The sequence below is a fragment of the Acomys russatus genome, chromosome 16, assembly GCF_903995435.1.
Source record: "Acomys russatus chromosome 16, mAcoRus1.1, whole genome shotgun sequence".
Taxonomy (NCBI): Eukaryota; Metazoa; Chordata; class Mammalia; order Rodentia; family Muridae; genus Acomys; species Acomys russatus.
This window is the reverse complement of record NC_067152.1, coordinates 27,713,790-27,733,938: the sequence shown is the minus strand read 5'-3', so window position 1 is coordinate 27,733,938 and position 20,149 is coordinate 27,713,790.

The window sequence follows — 20,149 nt, the reverse complement described above, 5'->3', positions numbered from 1 at the left end:
ATTGAGCTCAGGTTGTCAGGCTTGGTGACAAGCACCTTTGCCTGATGAGTCATCTCATCTAGCCCTAGAGCAATCACTTTTTATTTATTTATTTTGGTTTTTGGAGACAAAGTTTCTCTGTGATAGCTTGGGCTGTCCTAGACTCACTTTGTAGACCAGGCTGGCCTTGAACTCACAGCGATCCATCTGCCTCTGCCTCCCAAGTGCTGGGATTAAAGGCGTGCGCCACCACGCCCGGCCAGCAATCACTTTTTAATCCAATGATTAATTCATTTAGTTACCTTAAAAATTAACAAAGCATGTCAGACAAGCATGATCTCTCTGAGCTATGTCTCCAGCCCTTTAATTGATTGGGGAAAAGAAAACCTATGTTCATACAATAAGAATAAAATGAACATGCAACATGTGATTAGAAATAAGAATCTAATAAATTGGCAACTGGAGACTTTAGAGAAAAAAGTTAGAAATTTTTAGTTTTAAATTTTTGAAAAGGTTTTGTTCTTTGACATTGGGTCTTCTGCATCTCAGGCCTCCAATTCACATTACGAAAGGATAACTGTGTTCTTTTGATCCTTATGCTTCCCAGGTGCCAGACCATATATTTCTCCAGGTGCTGGACCACGAGTGTCTCCCAGGTGCTGGACCACAGGTGTCTCCCAGGTGCTGGCTCACAGCTGTCTCCCAGGTGCTGGCTCACAGCTGTCTCCCAGGTGCTGGACCATGGATGTCTGCCAGGTACTAGACTACATCTGTCTCCAGGTGCTGAACCATAGGTGTCTCCAGGTACTGGACCACAAGTGTCTCCCAGGTGCTGGACCACAGGTGTCTCCAGGTGGGGGACCTTAGGTGTCTCCCAGGTGCATGCCCATGTTCATGTGGTGTGTGTATCCAAACCAGGGCTTTATGCATACTAGTTACTTACTCCATCAACTGCAATAAATCTTTGCCTCATCTTAGTTATTTTTGAAAAAGGCTGTAAGGGCCTGGTGTGGTGATACTTGCATTCAATCCCAGCACTCAGGAGGCAGAGATAGGAGCATCTTTGTAAGTTCCAAGGACAGCCTGGTCTATGTATGAAGTTCCAAGACAGCCAGGACTACATAGAGAGACCCTACCTTAAAAGAAAGAAAGAATAAGCCAGGCATGGTGGCACAGATTTAATCCCAGCACACGGGAGGCAGAGGCAGGTGGCTCTCTGAGTTCGAAGCCAGCCTGGCCTACAAAGTGAGTCCAGGATAGCCAGGGTTGTTACACAGAGAAACCCTGTCTCGGGGGGGGGGGGGGGAGAAAGAAAGAATGAATGAATGAAAGAGAAAGAAAACAAGGAAAAAGGATGAAAAATCAAAGGAAAGAAAAAAGGCCTTAGTATCTTGATTATTCTTTCATTTATGTTTATACAATCACTCTGAAAGCAACTCCCAGGTACAGAGAACTCAGAGGGAACAGAGAGGGGAATCAGGTGACAGATTCGCGCATCTTTCAAGGTTAGAACCCGTAGGAATAAACACTTAAAAACCCACCTGATTTTCCCAGCAGTAAACCCATCTTAACCTTCACATAGGGGTTAGATTGGGGCCAGTGAGAGGAAATGCAGAGTTCCCAAACCTGTAGGACAGGCTGGAAGTGGCTGCACTTCTTCCGGGATATGTGCTTCTTGGCATTTGGAGGCAAGATCTGGTGTCTCATCTCTATCAAGGACTGCCTGCTATCTCAGGCAGACTGATAGCCCTGCACAGGCTGTTTCTAACCTAGAGAGGCGGGGTGGAGGGGATGTTGGCTCTGGGTGGCCACAGAGGAAGCAGGCGCTCAGTGTGTTGGAACATTCCGTGGCCAGTGTCCTTCACTGTCAGGACTTTGGGGGCTATAGGGAGACAGCCCCTTCCCTGTACCGGGTAAGCCTTCCCACAGAGTATTGAGCAACAGCTGGGATGCTCCTAGGGTTGGAGTTTCTGTGGGTTGAGGTGAGTTGAGGGCAAACAGAGCAGATTCACTCTGACAAAGCATCCAAAGGCCACTCACTGTCTGGGGCTGTTCGAGGTGAGGAGCTGGGCTCTCTGTGTCAGGCAGGGTCTGTCATGTGCTCGGCATATGGAGAGTGAACAGAGGGTGCTATCTTCAAGGAACTAACTCCTGGAGAATGCCTGCAAATGCTGATAAGCATTATTCAGAACGGAGGCAGGCGGGGAGAGGGGGGCTGCAGGAGTCTCTGTTGCAGCCTGCCTGCTAGGTGGGGGGCCTCCAAGCCAACTGAGGATTACATCATGAGACCTTGTCTTTCACCTCCCAGCTCTTTCTCGCTTCTCCTAGAAAATTTTTATAGTGTGCAGAAAGAGAGGAAGCCCAGAGGATCTGGGTCTTTTTGGAAAGCTGACTGAAAAAGTTCGGGGTCCTCTTGAGGTCACAAAAGGCAAATCCTGTGGACAGAACATTTGGTTTTCTGGAGCCTTTGCCTAGTGTTTAGTTGTTCAAGGAATTGTCTCACCTGCTATGAGAGTGCAGCCTTGTAATCTAACAGGAGATGAACCCAGGAGGCTGTAAGTTCGAGACCAGCTTGGGTTACACAGTGAGACTCTTGTCTCAAACAAACAAACAAACAAACAAACACATTATCTTAGGAGTGGAAAGATAACTCAGCATTATAACAGTTGTGTGGCGGGCACAAAGTTCTGTGTTTGATCACCGACACTACAGAAACAAACAAACAAATAAAAGCCAACACAAACAAAATAACAAAAACCTACCTTCAAAGAAAGAACCTCACCATCTCCGTCTCATTATTTTAAAATAATTTTTATTAAAAATAGATTCTTGCTGGGCATGGTGGCCTTTAATTCCAACATTCAGGAGGCAGAGGCAGGTGGGTCTCTGTGAGTTTGAGGCCAGTCTAGTCTACAAAGGGAGTCCAGGACAGCCAGGAGTACAAAAGAAACCCTGTCTTGAAACTCCTCTCTCCCCGAAAATAAAGGATTCTTTTTCACCTTTATTTGTAATTATGTGGTTGTGTGTGTGTATGTGTGTGTGTGTGTGTGTGTGTGTGGCTGGAGTTACCACGTGGATGCTGGGAACTGAAACTGGGATCTCTGCTGGAGCAGTAATAATTCTCAACCACTGAGCAATCTTTCTAGTCTCCTCCCTCTAATTCTTTTCTCCTCCTCCTCCTCCTCCTTTTCCATTTTTCGAGACATGGTATACCACCACGCCCATCCAACATCTTCTTTTTAAAAAAAAACAGAAACAAAAAACTCTCTAGCCAGGTGGTGGTGGTGTATGCTTGGACTATAGAGCAAGCTTCAGGACAGCCAGGGCTACACAGAGAAACCCTGTCTTAAAACAAAAAAAAAAGGGGGGGGAAGGGGCTGGAGAGTTGGCTCAGTGGTTAAGAGCAACATCTGCTCTTCCAAAGGTCCCGGGTTCAATTCCCAGCACCCACATGGCAACTCACAACTATCTATAACCCCAAGATCTGACACCCTCACACCAATGCACATAAATTTTAAAATTAAATAAAAATATTTTTAAAAAATCATCCAGTTCAATGTAACCAGCATTCCCCTAGCACAATGCCTCATGGACCCAGAGGCATTCCAAGCTAAATTCTGGCTGATTTCTGGGGCCCTAGCAGTCTTTATGGGGCAGGGAACTAAACCACAGTGACCAAAACTGAGGGCTGCTTGTATTGAAGTTGTCTCTTATTTTTACAAATGCCAGTGAGCCCCTTATGTGTCCTCAGTGGGCACGACTTTGGGTGTATGCCAGCTGGGAAGTTCCGGTGAAAACTGAGAATTAACAAGAGTAGAAAGTGACTTGGATCTCTCTTTGTTAGTTATGCTAACAAGCAAGGACACTGGGCATTTTTTTTTTTTCCACAAACATCCAGAAGTTTGGGAAGAACTTGAGGGAAAGGGGCCAGAAAGTATGGTCTGGCCCACCCTTAAATAGGACAGTGTCCCACTGCCTCCTTTTCCGGAGAGGCTGACTCATGCCTCCAGGTTTATTTGCCAACTGGAGATCCAGAAAGGAAGGAGTGTGATTTGCTACATGCGTCAGCCACAATCGCATTTACCACCAGAAAGTCTAGTTTTATCTGAAGCTGAACTCTGGATTCCTGCTGGGACTCCAGGCTGTTGAGAGAAGGGGCTTCTTCAACTTTATAAGTTAGTGGTGGGCTGGAGAGATGGCTCAGAGGTTAAGAGTACTGGCTGTTCTTCCAGAGGTCCTGAGTTCAATTCCTGGCAACCACATGGTGGCTCATAGCCATCTATAATGAGATCTGGTGCCTTCTTCTGGCATGCACACAAATATGCAAGCAGAATACTGTATAAATAATAAATCTCTTAAAAATTTTTATCAAAAAAAAAAAGTTAGTAGTGCTAGAATGAGTCTTGTTTACAGACTGTGGCCAGGATACAGTGCACAGCTGTTTCTGAGCTGTAGGTAGTTTTCACTGAAGGATGTAGGTCAGGTCAAAACTGCAAAATAAACATCTCTCTCTCTCTCTCTCTCTCTCTGTGTGTGTGTGTGTGTGTGTGTGTGTCTGTGTGTCTGTGTGTCTTTGTGTGTGTGTGTCTGTGTCTATTAAACCAGTGTCTCCAACCAGGCTGACCTTAAATTCTCTCTGAGGTCAACAGTGACCTTGAATGACCTCCACCTCCTGAGTTTTGGAATTACTGTTTTTTCCACCACTCCTGGCTTGTAGGAACCCACTTGTGCATACTAGACAAGCAAACTGTAGCCCCAGCCATATAGTTATTGAATATTTCTTTTCTTTATGACATTTGTGTGGGTTTCCTTTTCCTCTCTCCTTCCAAGAGATCGATGGGGGAGGGGTTTCAAGGTGGACTGTGGAAACTGGCTGGCTCAGCCACTGTCACCTACAGAGTGAGTGACCCAGTTCATGCGCTAGAAAAACAAGTCTGGGCACCAGGTGGAGGTGGGTTAATGATTGGCAGCCGGTGAAAATGACTGACTTATCTCTGTCCGGTGAGAAAGTTCAAGTTGAGGACCTTGAACCCTGCATCTGTTGACCAGGCATCCGGAGCCTGCCTCTCAGGAGGAGCTGGACGTTTTGTTCGCTGAAAAACACCCAAAGGCATTTTCCTCCATTGAAAACAACTAAGCTTGCGGCTCTCTCCCTTCCTCCTGCCAGCACCCCGCCCCCAAAATCTCTTAAGTCCCCTTCCCCCAAAGAAGTGGATGAAGTGGGTGTTTCTGCCAGGACAACCAAGCAGTTCCCTCAGGGACAGATGGCACACTCTTTGCTCATTCTCAGCACAACCTTTAGTGATGCCAAGCACCTTCAGTAGGTCCGGAATATTCCTCTGGTCAATTTGGTCCTTCCTGCTAGCAATCGAATTTAGTTGGTGGCATACCACAGGGGAGCTTCTCTTCCTGCTCTGAGCACGTAGCCCCATCTTCTGAAAGTGTCTCCTATGAGAATGTGCCTGATCTAGTTCTTTCAGATCCGCCCACCCCACCCCACCCCACCCCTGCCCCTCCAGGGGCCTTGCACATATTCAGCAGACCCTCTGCCACAGAGGTCAAGGAAAAGATAGAGTTCTAGTTTGAAAGCTGAGCTATGGACAGCTGGGTGCAGTGACCTGTGCCTTGAGTCCCAGCTCCTCAGGAGACTGAGGCAGGTGGATTGCCTGAACTCTAGCAGTTTAGGGCCAGGCTGAATAACAAGAAAAGCCTCTGTCTATTAAGGAAACTGCCCCCCCCCCAAACACTAATGATTCAGGGTGAGATGACTAAGCAGGTAAGGGTGACTGCTGCCAAGCCTGAGGACCTGAGTTCAATCCTCGTGACCCACATGGTAGAAAGAGAGACCTGAGTATGCAAGCTGTCCAATGACCTTTGCATGCATGCCCACACACGTACAGGATAAATAAATTTGGGCCCAGCTTGGTGGCGCATGCCTTTAATCCCAGCACTGAGGAGGCAGAGGAAGGTGGATCTCAGTGAGTTCAAGGCCAGCCTGGTCTACAAAGTGAGTCTAAGACAGCCAGGGCTACACAGAGAAACCTTGTCTCAAAACAACAATAAACAAACAAATGTATTTTTAAAAAATGAATCATGGTGGGGATGGCACACGCCTTTGGTTCCAACTCTTGGGAGGCAGAGACGGGTGGATCTCTGAGTTCAAGGCCAGCCTGGTCTACAGAGCAAGTCCCAGGACAGCCAGGGCTACACAGAGAACCTTGTCTTGAAAAACAAAGAACAGCAACAAGTGTTTGTTAGGATTCTGCTTCAGTGTGCCTACCTGTGGTATCATTGCCTACCTCCCAAGGGGCGTGGCCCTGCCCACCCAGGACTATCATAAGAGAACAAACCCTCATCATGGCTCTCTTTCACCCCTCTCACCTTTCTCACCACTCTCTCTTCCTCTGACTGTGTCTCTTTCTCTCTCTGGGGAACCCCTCCCCCCTTTCCTTCTCTCCCCATGCTCATATCATAAACTTCTCCACATCCTATCTGTTGTGTGGCACATATTATATTTCATACAAGTGTTGAGTAAAAAAAAATACAAAGGGTTAAATTTGTGCCCGGTTGAAGCCAGTTCTCCTTGCATGAGTCTGGGACACCTGGATGCTGTGGCTACTGGAACCAGCTCAGATCTGAAGCACACAACAGAAGCTGGCACCTCCCCTGCACCGCAAACTTCCTGTGCCCCCCAAACTCTGCCCTTGTCACCTTTCTTCAGTTACTCCAACTGGGAGCCTTTCATCTCAAGCAGACACCCTGTCTTACAGTGTACACTTTGTCCTGCTCTTTCCCTGGGGCTAGCTGGAACACCATTAGGAAACCAGCAGTCTTGGACCATTTTAGCACCCCCATCACCCTCAGATTCACTGTTGTGAGAAGAAGGGAAGAGGTGAGGTCCCAACCTGCTATGAAAACAAACACCAAAGTTAGGGAGGCCCTGGGAAATGAGCGCCTGGCCTGTAGCTATTTTTAGATATGAAAACACAGCAGGGTTCAGCTAGGAAGTAAACAGCCAGGCGGGCGATTCCCTAGTCTCTCCAGTGTATGATGGGAATGGAGGAAGGGGAAGCAGGGCCAGAAGAGTCTAACGTGCCCTGCTTCTAGAAGGGCAGGCAGGGAAAGGGTGTTCCTTTCACTTTTTAGATTTTAAACATCTTCGGGCTGGGATGCACTAGGCTACCATAGAGCTCAGTGAGAGCACCTTGGAGCCTTGGCGACAGGAGAGTGAGTGAGATCTTTTTTTTTTTCTTTTTCTTTTTCCGAGACAACGTTCCTCTGTGTAGCCGGGGCTGTCCTAGGCTCACTTTGTAGACCAGTCCGGCCTCAAACTCACAGCGATCCGCCTGCCTCTGCCTCCCGAGTGCTGGGATTAAAGGCGTGCACCACCACCGTCCACCCATACTTACGTTTCTTATAGGTATTTGATTTTTTTATTGTGTCTGGGGTACGTGTGCTGTATGCATGTGTGAGCACATGTGTGCATGAGTGTGCACTGGCCCATGCATGTGCATGTGGAAGCCAGAGGTCAATTTCAGGGGAGTCTTCTACCACGCTACACTTCATTCTTTTATTTTTGCTTTAAAACTTTTTATTCCGGGGCTGGAGAGATGGGTCAGTGGTTAAGAGCACTGCCTGCTCTTCCAAAGGACTCCAGTTCAATTCCTAGCAACCACATGGTGGCTCACAACCATCTATAATGAGATCTGATGTCCTCTTCTGGTGTGCAGGGATGTGGTCAAAATACTATATACATAGTAAATAAATAAATATTTAAAAATAAATAAATAAATTTGTTTTAAAAAACTTTTTATTCCGGGGGTGGGGGCTTTTCAAGACAAGGTTTCCCTGTGTAGTTTTGGCTGTCCTGGACTCACTTTGTAGACCAGGCTAACCTTGAACTCACAGAGATCTGGCTGCCTCTGCCTCCTAGAGTGCTGGGATTACAGGTGTGCACCACTATGCCCAGTTTACTTTAAAGCATTTGTTTTATTTTATGTGCACAAGTGTTTTGCCTGCATGTGTGTATATGTGTGTATGTATTCTATACATGTGCCTGGTGCCCACAGAGGTCGGAAGAGGGCACTGGATTCTCTGGAACTGGAGTTATAGATGGTTGAAAGCTGCCATGTAGGTGCTGAGATCAGAACCTGGGTCCTCTGTTAGACAGCTGGGGCTCTCACCTGCTGAGCTGTCTTTCCAGTCGATCCACACTTTTTTTTTTTTTTTTTTTTTTTTTATGGAATAGGGTCTTATTGCATGCAGTGCTTGCCGGTTTGGCTAGACTGGCTCACAGGTGATTCCCAGAATCCACTGTACCCATCCTGGTACCTCAGTGCTGGGATTACAGATGAGATCTCAGCTTGCATGGATGCTGTGGTGGGGGGCAGCTCTCAGGCTCTTGTGCTTGTGCAAGCAAACATGTTATCCACTGCCATCTCCCATGCTTTGCTCTCGCTCCTGATACTCAAGCCAGTTCTTCTACATAGACCCCTAGTTTCACCTGACAACGTCCACTCCCCTGCCACTCCCCACCCAAGGCATCCAACTATTAGCAGGACAGGCTTTTTCTAATGGACTTTGGACTTCTTTTCACCGACCTCCCAGAACACACTCAGGGCCACCCACTGCCTACAGAATGAGGCTCGAGGCCAACTTCACACACTGTTAGAGTCCAGGTTATCTGGCCAGTCTTGCTCCTTTAAAGTTCTTTCTGCATGGCCCCTGTGCTTCATGGACACCCATTTCACCCTAGCTTTGCTCTTCTTTCCAACCAGAATATCATTCCCTCTGTCCGCAAACATCCGGACTCTAACTATATTCGAGGTCAAGCTAATTAAGCCTTCCCAACACAGTGTCCCTCACCCCTGACTAATCTTGGGACACTGATCACATTCAAGCACACATGCCTTGAAGTTGTTTGGTTTATGTATCAATCCTTTTCTTTTTTCTTTTTTTAAAGATTTATTTATTTACTATGTATACAGTGTTCTGCCTGCTTGTACTCCTGAATACCAGAAAAGGCCACCAGATTGCATCATAAATGGTTGTGAGCCACCATGTGGTTGCTGGGGATTGAATTTAGGACCTTTGGAAGAGCAGCCAGTGCTCTTAACCTCTGAGCCATCTCTCCAGCCCAATCCTTTTCGTTTTACATTGAGCCTTGAGAGCCAAGAAGGCATTTCTTTCAGTCTCTAAAACTGAACTCTGCTCACCTAGCAGGCGCTCAGTGTGATGTGTTTTTAGCTCTTAGCCCTGGCCCTGGCCCCTTTGCCTTTGATGGTGCCTCTCTTCTTATCAGGACATGAAGTTTATGCCTTTATCCTTCAAATATGGGTCTGGTCTTGTGACTTGCCTTGGCTAATGGGACATTGGCAAAAGGGAGGCAGGAGGATGCAGAGATGGCTCAGTTAAAAAAACGCTCACTGGGCAAGCACAGGGACCTAGTTCCGACCCCTAGCATTTGCATAAGGAGTTGTCAGTATGGATTCTATACCTCCAGAGCTGGGGCAGAGCCAGGAACAAGCAGATCTGTAACCAGCTCATTAACCAGCTAGCCTAGGCAATTGGTGAGGTCCAGTTTCAGTGAGAGACCCTGTCTCAAAAAGAAAATGGCAGGCCTGCTAGATGGTTCACTGGGTAAAAGTGCTTGCTGCCAAGTCTAGAGACCTGAGTCTGACCTCCTGAACCCACATGGTGGAAGGAGATAAACAACTGCCACAAATTGTCCTCTGACCTCCACATTCACACTGTGGCATGTATCCACCCCCCCCCCCACCCTCCATGCAAAACAAATAAATGTAAAAAAATAATAATAGACAGCAATTGAAGAAGAACCTGGACATCTGGCCTCCACCAAACAAGTACATTACACACACACACACACACTACTGAGTTGATGGAGGAAAAGAAAGAGCTAGAAAGCATTTGTTTACTAGGGCTTGCTCTCTTTGGGCTGTGGTTGGCATCCTAGACCGCAGTGGAAAGCCTACAGGACACATATTGCTATAGCCACAGCCACTAGACACATAAATAAAACCACTCTGGACAACCCTGACCCTATCCACTAGCCAGATAGCTACAGCCTTGTCAGTGAACCCAAAATTATGCAGCAGAAGAGAAGAGCTGCCCGGCTGAGCTTACCCCGGACTCCCCACCCCTAGAGTTCTGAGCAACAACGTAAATTGGGCGTTTTGTTCTAGGCCACTACATTTTTAGAGTGGCTGTTTACGCTGTTACTGAAAACTAGCCTATAGCCAGGCAATGATGGCCCCACAGGATACACAGAGAAACTTTGTCTCAAAAACCAAAGACCAAAACCCCAAACCAAAAAACAACAACAAAGATCCCGAAGTAGGTTTTATTCCTGTCCCCACTGCACAGGTGATAAAATTGAGGTACCAAATGCCAGCAGTGGTACCCCAGAGACACCTTGTAAACCCCGGCACCCATTCTCTTTCTCCGGAAGGAGAAACAGCAACACACTGAACTGCTGTCTTCAAAGCAGCCCCGCCCCTTACAGATGCGATGAGTACTGGGCGAAGAGAAAACCGTGGTCTGACTCTTCTGGTCCTTTCCCTAGCCCATGGCCTGTTAGATCTACCTCCAAGCTCAGGATTCCTTCTGTGCTGGGGAACCTGCTTTTCTGACTTGCTCATATCCACCATCCCACAATCCTTTGGCCTCAGCTCCTCCCTGCAACCTTTGCTGGACACGAGTTCAAGCAATGCCACTGTCCCCTGGGAAGGAAGTGCTTGGGCTGACATGTCAGTACTGCCCTTTGGTCTTTGTGTGCCAAGCTGACAGTGCAAAAAAACATGGTTTATTCACCCGTGACCTTTGGACTTGCACTCTTCCAGGGAGTCAAGTCAGAAAACGGAGGGGAAATGGCTTTTTCAGTTTTAAAGTGATATGAATGTGCTAATGCCGAGTGCCTGTTCCAGGTTCAATAGAGACGCATTTCAGCTTCCATAAGTGGGTGCAGAGTATCAGGCTGGGCACCGGACCCAAGGCCAGTTGGATACGACTTGCTTCAGAACCCTCCAGTTCCCTCCCTCCTCTCTCTCTCTCTCTCTCTCTCTCTCTCTCTCTCTCTCTCTGTGTGTGTGTGTGTGTGTACAGGGCAGAGGTCACCCTTAGGCATCATCTATCTTTGTTAGTTTTTGTTTTTCTACTCAGGGTCTCTCTATGTAGCCCTGGCTATCCTGGAACTAGCTCTGTAGACCAGGCTGGCCTTGAATGCACAGGGATTTGCCTGCCTCTGCCTCCCAAGTGTTGGCATTAATGATGTAGGCCACCACTGGCCAGCTTAATTCATAAATTACATTTATTAAGTTTATGCATATGTATGCGTGCACACGTGGCCATGCCACATGTGTGGAGGGAGGTCAGAGGACAGCTTGCTGGAGTCAGTTCTTTTTTCCACCATGTGGGACCCAGGGATCAAACTCAGGGAGTCAGGCTTGGTGGCAAATACTTTTACCTACTTAGCTATCTTGAGGCCCTGACCTTGTTTGTTTGTTTGCTGCTTGTTTTTGTTTTCTGAGACAGGGTTTCTCTGCGTAGCCTTAGCTGTCCTGGATTTGTAGACCAAGCTGGCCTCAAACTCAAAGAGAGCCACCTGCCTCTGCCTCCCGAGTGCTGGGATTAAAGATGTGCGCCACTGCCACACCACCACCACCTGGCTGGTTACTTTTAATTGGGCATGTTAGTTAGGTAAGCCAAAAGGGGACTTTTGATTGCTGGACTTTGATACTTGGATAGCTGGACCTTGGTAGTCAGCCTCAGGATGGGGGTGGGGTGGGGTGGCCAAATAAGGAAAGGGACCTTGGAGGCTAGCTTTAGAAATGTAACCTAGCCGGGCATGGTGGCTCACGCCTATAATCCCAGCACTCGGGAGGCAGAGGCATGTGGATCCCTGTGAGTTCGAGGCCAACCTGGTCTACAATGTGGGTCCAGGACAGCCAAGGCTACACAGAGAGACCTTGTCTCGGGGGGAAAAAAAAAAAAAAAAAAAAAAAAGGGCCTCACACTGCTCTACCTCCTGTGGGTAGCCTTGAACTTGTGTCTCCTCCACAGCTTCAGGCACTCTACAAACTGAGCTCTATCCCCAGCCCCAGAAACTAGCGTGCTGTGAGAGAATGCTCGCCTTCCTTCCTTCAATTGTTCCTTGGCCAACAGCTCCTTTAAATCCTCAGAACTTTCCATGCATGGGAGTTCAGTCCCTTACTCTCCAGCCCACCTGATCCATCTTGATGCTGCAAATTGCAGACCTCAAGCCTTCACTAAGCAGGTCCTTCCACCCGCTAACCTCTGCCCACTGGATGCTCCTGTTCCTGTCTTTCCTTCGCGTCCTACCTCTTTTCTTCTTCCTCCCTTCTCCAGCAGGCCTGAGCATGGCAATCAGGCCTGGCCCTTCCCCATTCCCTCTGCCTTGCTAAAGACCATTAGGTTACTTTTTGTTTGTTTTGTTTTTCGAGAAGGACCTTGGCAAGGGATGTTTCTCTGCCCCTGGTCTCCGGATAGCACCACCAAAACCAAACCAAAACAAAACCACAAAACCCCAGCCCCTGAGCAGAACAGCAGGAACAGTGCAGGCAGGCATTGGGGTCAGGCCAGGTGGAGAAGGTGGGGCTGGGGAGGGTCCTTGACTTCAGGTGACTCATGGAAAAAGTCTACATCCTGTTCCAAATCAAGCAACCCGCTAAGAGCCAGGAGTGCGGACCCACGTGGGTGCTGGGTGTGGTCTGGAGAACAGTGGTAGGCAGGGAGCAACTGCGGCTCAGCCTGGGGCACTTTCTCCGTCCTCTCTTGCCCTGCACCCCAGAAACAGCTGGGTTCCCTTATTCCCAGCCTTCCTTCCTGTAGTCTGCAGCACTTCAAGCCCCCTCCTGCCATTTCCTGCCCTGCCTACCCCTCCCCCGCCCCCATGCTCTGTCTTACCCTCTCCCGCTCCCCTTCTCCAGCTTCACAGTCCTCCAGCAGTTTTTGGTCGCTCCCATGCTATGAGAAGCCCTGCCTGGGCAGGACCTGGGCTGCACAGCTGGGCCATGTCCTTTCATGGAGGCCTGAGAGTTCTAAGCATTGGCTAGAAAAGGGGTGGGAGCTGGGTGGGGGGTGATGGGGGGGTGGGGTAGGGGCTGGGGGGTTGGGGACGTGGGGGGCGGGGGCTGAGTAAGTCGGAAGCGTGGTGAGGGTCAGGGAAGACATGGCAGAACTGAGACCTTTGTGTCCCCTTCAGCATGATTGCCTGGCAGGCCAGGTCAGAGGCCAGGTATTGCTGGGGTATTGACCTCCAGGTTAATCTGCCAGCCAGTGCTTTCAACCAGAAAATCCTCCATGAGGGTTAACGTTTCTGTGCCAATTTGCCGGATGGGTTTGCAATTACCTGGGAGATGAGCTGCCAGCCACAGCTGTGAGGGATTACTCGGCTTCTGGGCCAGCTTGTGAAAGGGTGAATTGGCTGAGGTGGGAACACCTGGGTTGGAAGTAGTTGGCACTGCACCCTGGGATCGGACTCTGGACTATAGAGAAAATAGGGAGGGAGCCGAGCACCAGCACTCACTCTTTCCCCTCTTGTGGATACCTGTGACCAGCTGCTTCAAGCTCCTCAAGTCTTTTTTTTTTTTAAGATTTATTTATTTATTATTGTGAATACAGTGTTCTGATGTACAGGCCAGAAGAGGGCGTCAGATTCCAGTATAGATGGTTGTGAGGCACCATGTGGTTTCTGGGAATTGAACTCAGGACCTCTGGAGGAGCAGTCAGTGCCCTTAACCTCTGAGCCATCTCTCCAGCCCCCAAGCTCCTCAAGTCTTAACTTTCTTGCCATGATGGACTGCACTCTGAACTGTGAGCCAAGGCAACCCCGTCCCTTCCTTGAGTCATTGTGATGGCTAAAGTTCCGGTTCAAGTTTAAATTACTTTAAATTAAGAGATCTAGACAACAAAAATGTCTCTAACATATAGACCCCACCCACTTGCCAAGCCAAATAGCTTCCTGGAATAGTGGGGGCTGTTGTTCACGTAAGATGACAAGCCGTGTGTCTTCACTTCTGGAAACAAGCTTGATTGCCCCAACTGCACAGGATGTCCTTGACGGAATGTAGGTGGGAGATTCCTGGGCAAGAAGTAGTTAGGATGTATGCTTGCCCCTGATTGGATGAATGGGAGAAGGACATAGTCTTGTGGGGGGTTTGGCCTTTATAAGCCCCTGTCTAATGTAATTTGATACTATACTCTGGGAATCCCGAGTACAGACCTGGCCAGTGTCCGTCGCCCTAGCCAGTATTTAATAAAGCTTGCTTCAAATTTGGCTCAAAATTGTGGTAGTGGTCTTATTCTCACCCAATGGGATTAATATCTCTTCTTCAGGTTATTTTATCCCAGCAACAGGGAAAGCAATTGAGATGCTCTCTTCCAAAATGGCACAAGAAGCCAGGCGGTGGTGGCACATGCCTTTAATCCCAGCACTCGGGGAGGCAGAGGCAGGCAGATCGCTGTGAGTTCAAGGCCAGCCTGGTTTACAACGTGAGTCCAGGACAGCCAAGGCTACACAGAGAAACCCTGTCTCGGAAAAAAAAAAATGGCACAAGAGCTGAGGACAGTGGCCTCCTCCACTCCTCACAGTCTGTGACCAGGGACTTCTCTGCCAGGCAGGGATGTGTGTGAGGCCACTTGAATAAAGGCTGTAAGGCCACATAAAGATTTAGACAGAGGTGTCAGTGTGGACATCCAGTTGACCTGGTAGAGACAGCCACTACCGGATGTCCAGGGAACCATGTTGTAACTCATTATGTAGCCAGCTCTGGCGAGAAGACAATTTTGTGTGACGTTCTACAAAATGCCCTTGGAGTCAAGGGCGCATGTGTTTACCCTGAGTGAAGAAAGTACATCATGAATCTGCCAGCAAATCTCTGCATCTTCTTTAATCTCACAGCTCCCCTTCCACCCTCCGCCCCTGAACCCCAAACTTAGCTTTATCACCACTGTTAACCACGTCCTGGCCAGAGTGGCTGAGGGTCCCCAGAGATGGGACCTGATACCCTCCCATATCTGCCTGGGCTCGGGAATCGGGTTCATTTTTGACCTGGTGACATGTCCAGGAAGAGAAGCTGAGGGGGCCTTACAGACACTGTGTCTTGCTGGCACAGGACGGGAAGTCGTTCTAGTCAAAGGCAGGGAAATAGACCTAATGGCTGTGAAGTGGCTCAGGGCAGGAGAGGCGAGAAGACATAAGACTACGGAAGCCGCCATGGCTGCTTGTTTTCCTCAAGGTCATGAGAGCACGGAGCTCAGTCCAGAGGATAAGGCTTTCCGGAAGTCACTGTGTCACTGGCTGGCTGGACTTTTGGAATTTTGGTAGCGAGTCCTCTCTCTCTCTCTCTCTCTCTCTCTCACACACACACACACACACACACATACACACGCTATAGGCATAAGACCTTTCCAAGGCTGTGAGACACAGAAATTCCCGTGGGATGGGATTTCCACACAGCCTGGATTCTTCAGCAGCTATATGGGGTTTGGGGGTTGGGGGGCAGGCCTATATTTGATAAGTGATTTAGAAAACATGGCTGCGAGTGTAACCTCGTTAGTGGAGCATTTGCCCCAAAACTCCTGTTCCCTCCCCCCAACAGCGCAAAAAAGCAAACAGCAGTGTAGGCCTGTAACCCCAGCACTCAGGAGACTTCCAGGCTAGCCTCTGCTACATAGAGTACCCAAGGCAAGCCTGAGCTACATGAGACTTGGCCTTCATTAAAAAATAAAATGTGGCTGGGTGTGATAGCACACGCCTTTAATCCCAGCACTTGGGAGGCAGAGGCAGGCGGATGGCTGTGAGTTCAATGCCAGCCTGGTCTATAAAGCGAGTCCAGGACAGCCAAGGCTAACACAGAGAGACCCTGTCTCGAAAAACAAAAATAAAAAACAACAACAACAAAATGTGGTAGATGGGAAGAGTACACAGTGACAGACACAGTTCTGTCGTCTCTAATGAACAATCCTTTGACTCCTCCTGTATCTCCTTCCACGGAGGTCCTGAGTGGGTATGAAGGACAGACATGGGTGAGGGGAAGGAACTGCTGCCGCAGAGAAAAGAGGGTAAAGGTTTGTGGGAGGTGTGGGGGAAAGACTTGGTGAGGTTCCCTAACAGGAAAAGCAGGTCCCTGGGGAATTCCGTGGGACTCACAAGTAAACACTGAGGAGTGTGTGTGTGTGTGTGTGTCCCCATCTCCTGGGGGTGAGGAACTCTGTCTTCTTCCCACCCAAGGCCTGGAGAAGTGCCAGCCTGAGAAAGAAGCCTGTAGCCCCACCCTTCCTCCACTACCCCATCATCTAGCCAGAGGAAAGGGGTCATCTCTGTGTTATCTAGATCACACAACTCCCCTCCCCCAGCAGCCCAGGTTCTTTTTTCTTTTCTTTTCTTTAAAGATTTATTTTATTTTATTTATTGCATATGAGTGCTTTATCTGCAGAAGAGGGTATCAGATTACATTGTAGAGATGGTTGTGAGCCACCATGTGGTTGCTGGGAATTGAACTCAGGACCAATGGAAGAGCAGGCAACGCTCTTAACCACTGAGCCGTCTCTCCAGCCCCAGGTTCTTTTTTCAGAGACTCTACTCAAGTGTGAACACAAAACACATGAAAGAGAAGAAGAGAGAATTTATTCCTGGGCCAAATGTGTGTGGCCCTGGAACACAGGTTTAGGTTGCCTTAAGTAGCAAGTAGCATAGCCCAAGGTGGGAAACCATTCCATGGAGTTTTCATAGCTAAGGAGCTACAGAAAGTCATAAGCCAAGACATTTTCAAATACCTTGGTGGAAACCTCAGGTTACTGGGATTCGGCAAAGTGGGGAGATCTCTGCTAAAGGTTTCAGATGTTACCCCATGATGTTATGCTTAGCTTTTTTTTGTTTGTTGGTTTGTTTTGTTTTGTTTTGTTTTGTTTTGTTTTGTTTTTTTTGAGGGGTTTTGGGAGAGGTTTCGAGACAGGGTTTCTCTGTGTAGCCCTGGCTGTCCTGGGCTCACTTTGTAGACCAGGCTGACCTCAAACTCACAGAGATCCTGCCTGCTTCTGCCTCCCAAGTGCTTAGCTTTTAAGTTGTTGGGTGTCAGTAGTTTACTAAACTAATATGTCACCAGAGAGTTGTTTGGTTGGTTGATTTTTATTTCGAGACAGGGTCTTGTCTCGTGTATCCCAAGCTGGTAGGGAGCTCCCTGGGTAATGCAGAACTTCTGACCCTCTTCCTTCTTCCAAGTGCTGAGATTACAGGAGTGAGCCAACCACACTGCACCTGAAACGCTTTTACCTTAAAGTTAGGAAGATGTTAAATTAGACACATCAGTGGGCTACCCATGACTATTAAAGAGACTGAAGGGGGCTGGAGAGATGACTCAGTGGTTAAGAGCATTGACTGCTCTTCCAAAGGTCCTGAGTTCAATTCCCAGCAACCACATGGTGGCTCACAACCATCTGGTGCCCTCTTCTAGCGTGCGGGCATAATAAATTAAATAAATAAAAAAATATAATTAATAAATATTAGAGAGAGAGAGAAAGAGAGAGAGAGAGAGAGAGAGAGAGAGAGAGAGAGAGAGAGAGAGAGAGAGAGAGAAGGTCCAGGATAACTTATCTCTGGATCTGCAACATTCTAACTCTTCAGAACCATGAAGTTCTAACTAGTCAGTCAGCCCTGTAGAATCTATACCATAGCTTTGGCCTTCTTCCCCAATGCCCCTCCACCAGGAATTTCAGTTCTAGGAGAAGCTGCAACTAGTGATTTGAATTGCTGTATTACTTACTTTTCTACAGGGATAAAACATCATGACTAAGGTAAAGTATAGATGGTTTATTCTGAGCTTCAGTTCCAGAGGGTTAGGGTCACAGCACTGGGTGCCCTTATGGAAAATCTTGGCTCCATTCCTAGCACCCAGGCAGCTTACCTGTAACTCCAGCTCCAAGGGTCAGGCACCTTCTTCTGGCTTCTGCAGGAGACACACACACACACACACACACACACACACACACACACACACACACACACACACACACATGCACTCACACGAACACATGCTCAATTAACAACAACAAAAGGTTTAGAGCTGGGGGTCAAGGTGCATGCCTGTAACCACAGCACTAATGCCGCATGGTTGCCAGAAGCTTCCAGCCAGGCTGGGTGACATCATCAGCTCCAGGCTTCGCTGAGGTACAAGGTGAAACCCTGTTTTACCTTATTTACTTATTTATTTATTTAGTACATTGGTGTTTTGTCTGCATGTATGTCTGTGTAGGGATGTCAGATCGCCTGGAACAGGAATTATAGACAGTTGTGAGCTTTCAAGTGGGTACTGGGAATTGAACCTGGGTCCTCTGGAAGAGGAGTTAGTGCTATTAATTGCTGAGCCATTTCTCAAAGTAGCTCCCCGACTTTGTGTATTTTTTTTTATTCTTAAAAAAAGTGAGCCAGGCGTGGTGACACACACCTTTAACCCTAGCACTTGGGAGACAATGGCAGGTGGGTTCCTGTGAGTTATAGGCCAGCCTGGTCTACAAATTGAGTCCAGGAAAGCACAGAGAAATCCTGTCTCAAACCCTTCCCCCCCAAAAAAAAAGAAAAAAGAAAAGAAAGTGAGGCCGGCAGTGGTGGCACATGCCTTTAATCCCAGAACGCAGGAGGCAGAGGCAGGTAGATCTCTGTGACTTCAAGGCCAGCCTGGTCTACAAAATGAGTCCAGGACAGCCAGGACTGTTACACAGAGAAACCTTGTCTTGAAACAACCAAAGGTGGCATGTGCCTTTAATCCCAGCACTTGGGAGGCAGAGGCAGGCGGATCGCTGTGAGTTTGAGGCCAGCCTGGTCTACAAAGTGAGTCCAGGACAGCCAAGGCTAACACAGAGACCTTGTCTCGAAAAAAAACAAAAACAAAAACAAAAAAAAAAAAAAGGAAGAAGAAGTCAGAACTCACTGCCAGCACAGCCGCGTCACTGCCCGCACGGCCCCTTTGGCCTCCAAGTCATCACAGCATCTGCTGTCCTTTATCCTTTGCCCACCCCAGGGCATGTTGTAAGTGAAGCCGCCACCGATGGACCTGCTGCTTACAGACATCTTCCTCCCTGCTCTTTGGAGTCTGCCTTGCCATCACTCACTACATCCTGCAATCCGTGGGTCCACATCAACCCATGGCAGAGCATAAAACTGGGGCAGGACAGAGGGAAGGTGGTGAAAGGCCTCATGTGTCTGAGCTCTTGAACGTGTTGCCTTTCTGGTCAGAAACTAAGCAGCAAACCAAACCCCACTTCACCTCCTGGTCCAGCCTGGGCATCTGGCCAGGCAGAAGCCCCATTTCCATTGCTTCTCATTATCCCCTCCTCTGAGAGACAGCGGAGATGTGTGTGTGTGTGTGTGTGTGTGTGTGTGTGTGTGTGTGTGTGTGTGTGTGTTTTGGTTTGGTTTTTTGGTTTTTCGAGACAGGGTTTCTCTGTGTAGCCTTGGGTGTCCTGGACTCACTTTGTAGACCAGGCTGGCCTTGAACTCACAGCAATCCACCTGCCTCTGCCTTCCGAGTGCTGGGTGGAGACAGCAGAGATGGAAGGAGCTGTTGGACTGAAGTTTAACATTTCCTCAGATTGTTTACAAGAAAGGAAAGGCCAGGGCAGTGCTACAGGCCACCTACCTCTCTAGGTCTCAAGAACTTGGGCCATCCACTTCTCTGCCATACATGCCATGTTTATTTATTTATTTATTTTTCTTTTTTCTTTTTGGTTTTTCGAGACAGGGTTTCTCTATGATATCTTGGCCATCCTGGACTCGCTTTGTAGACCAGGCTGGCCTTGAACACACAGCCATCCACCTGCCTCTGTCTCCTGAAGCATTTTTTTTTTTTAAGATTTATTTTATTTATTGCATATGAGCGCTTTACAGAAGAGGGCAGCAGATCTCATTATAGATGGTTGTGAGCCACCATGTGGTTGCTGGGAATTGAACTCAGGACCTCTTAAAGAGCAGGTGGCGCTCTTAACCACTGAGCCATCTCTTCAGCCCCGAAGCATGTTTAAAAGAAAAGACAAGACTGTTCATGTTTGGACCCACACTCATTTATTTTGACAAGGAAATATAGTCACATGATTCAAAATTCAGGATGCCCAGGAGGCACCCAGTACCCAATTCCCT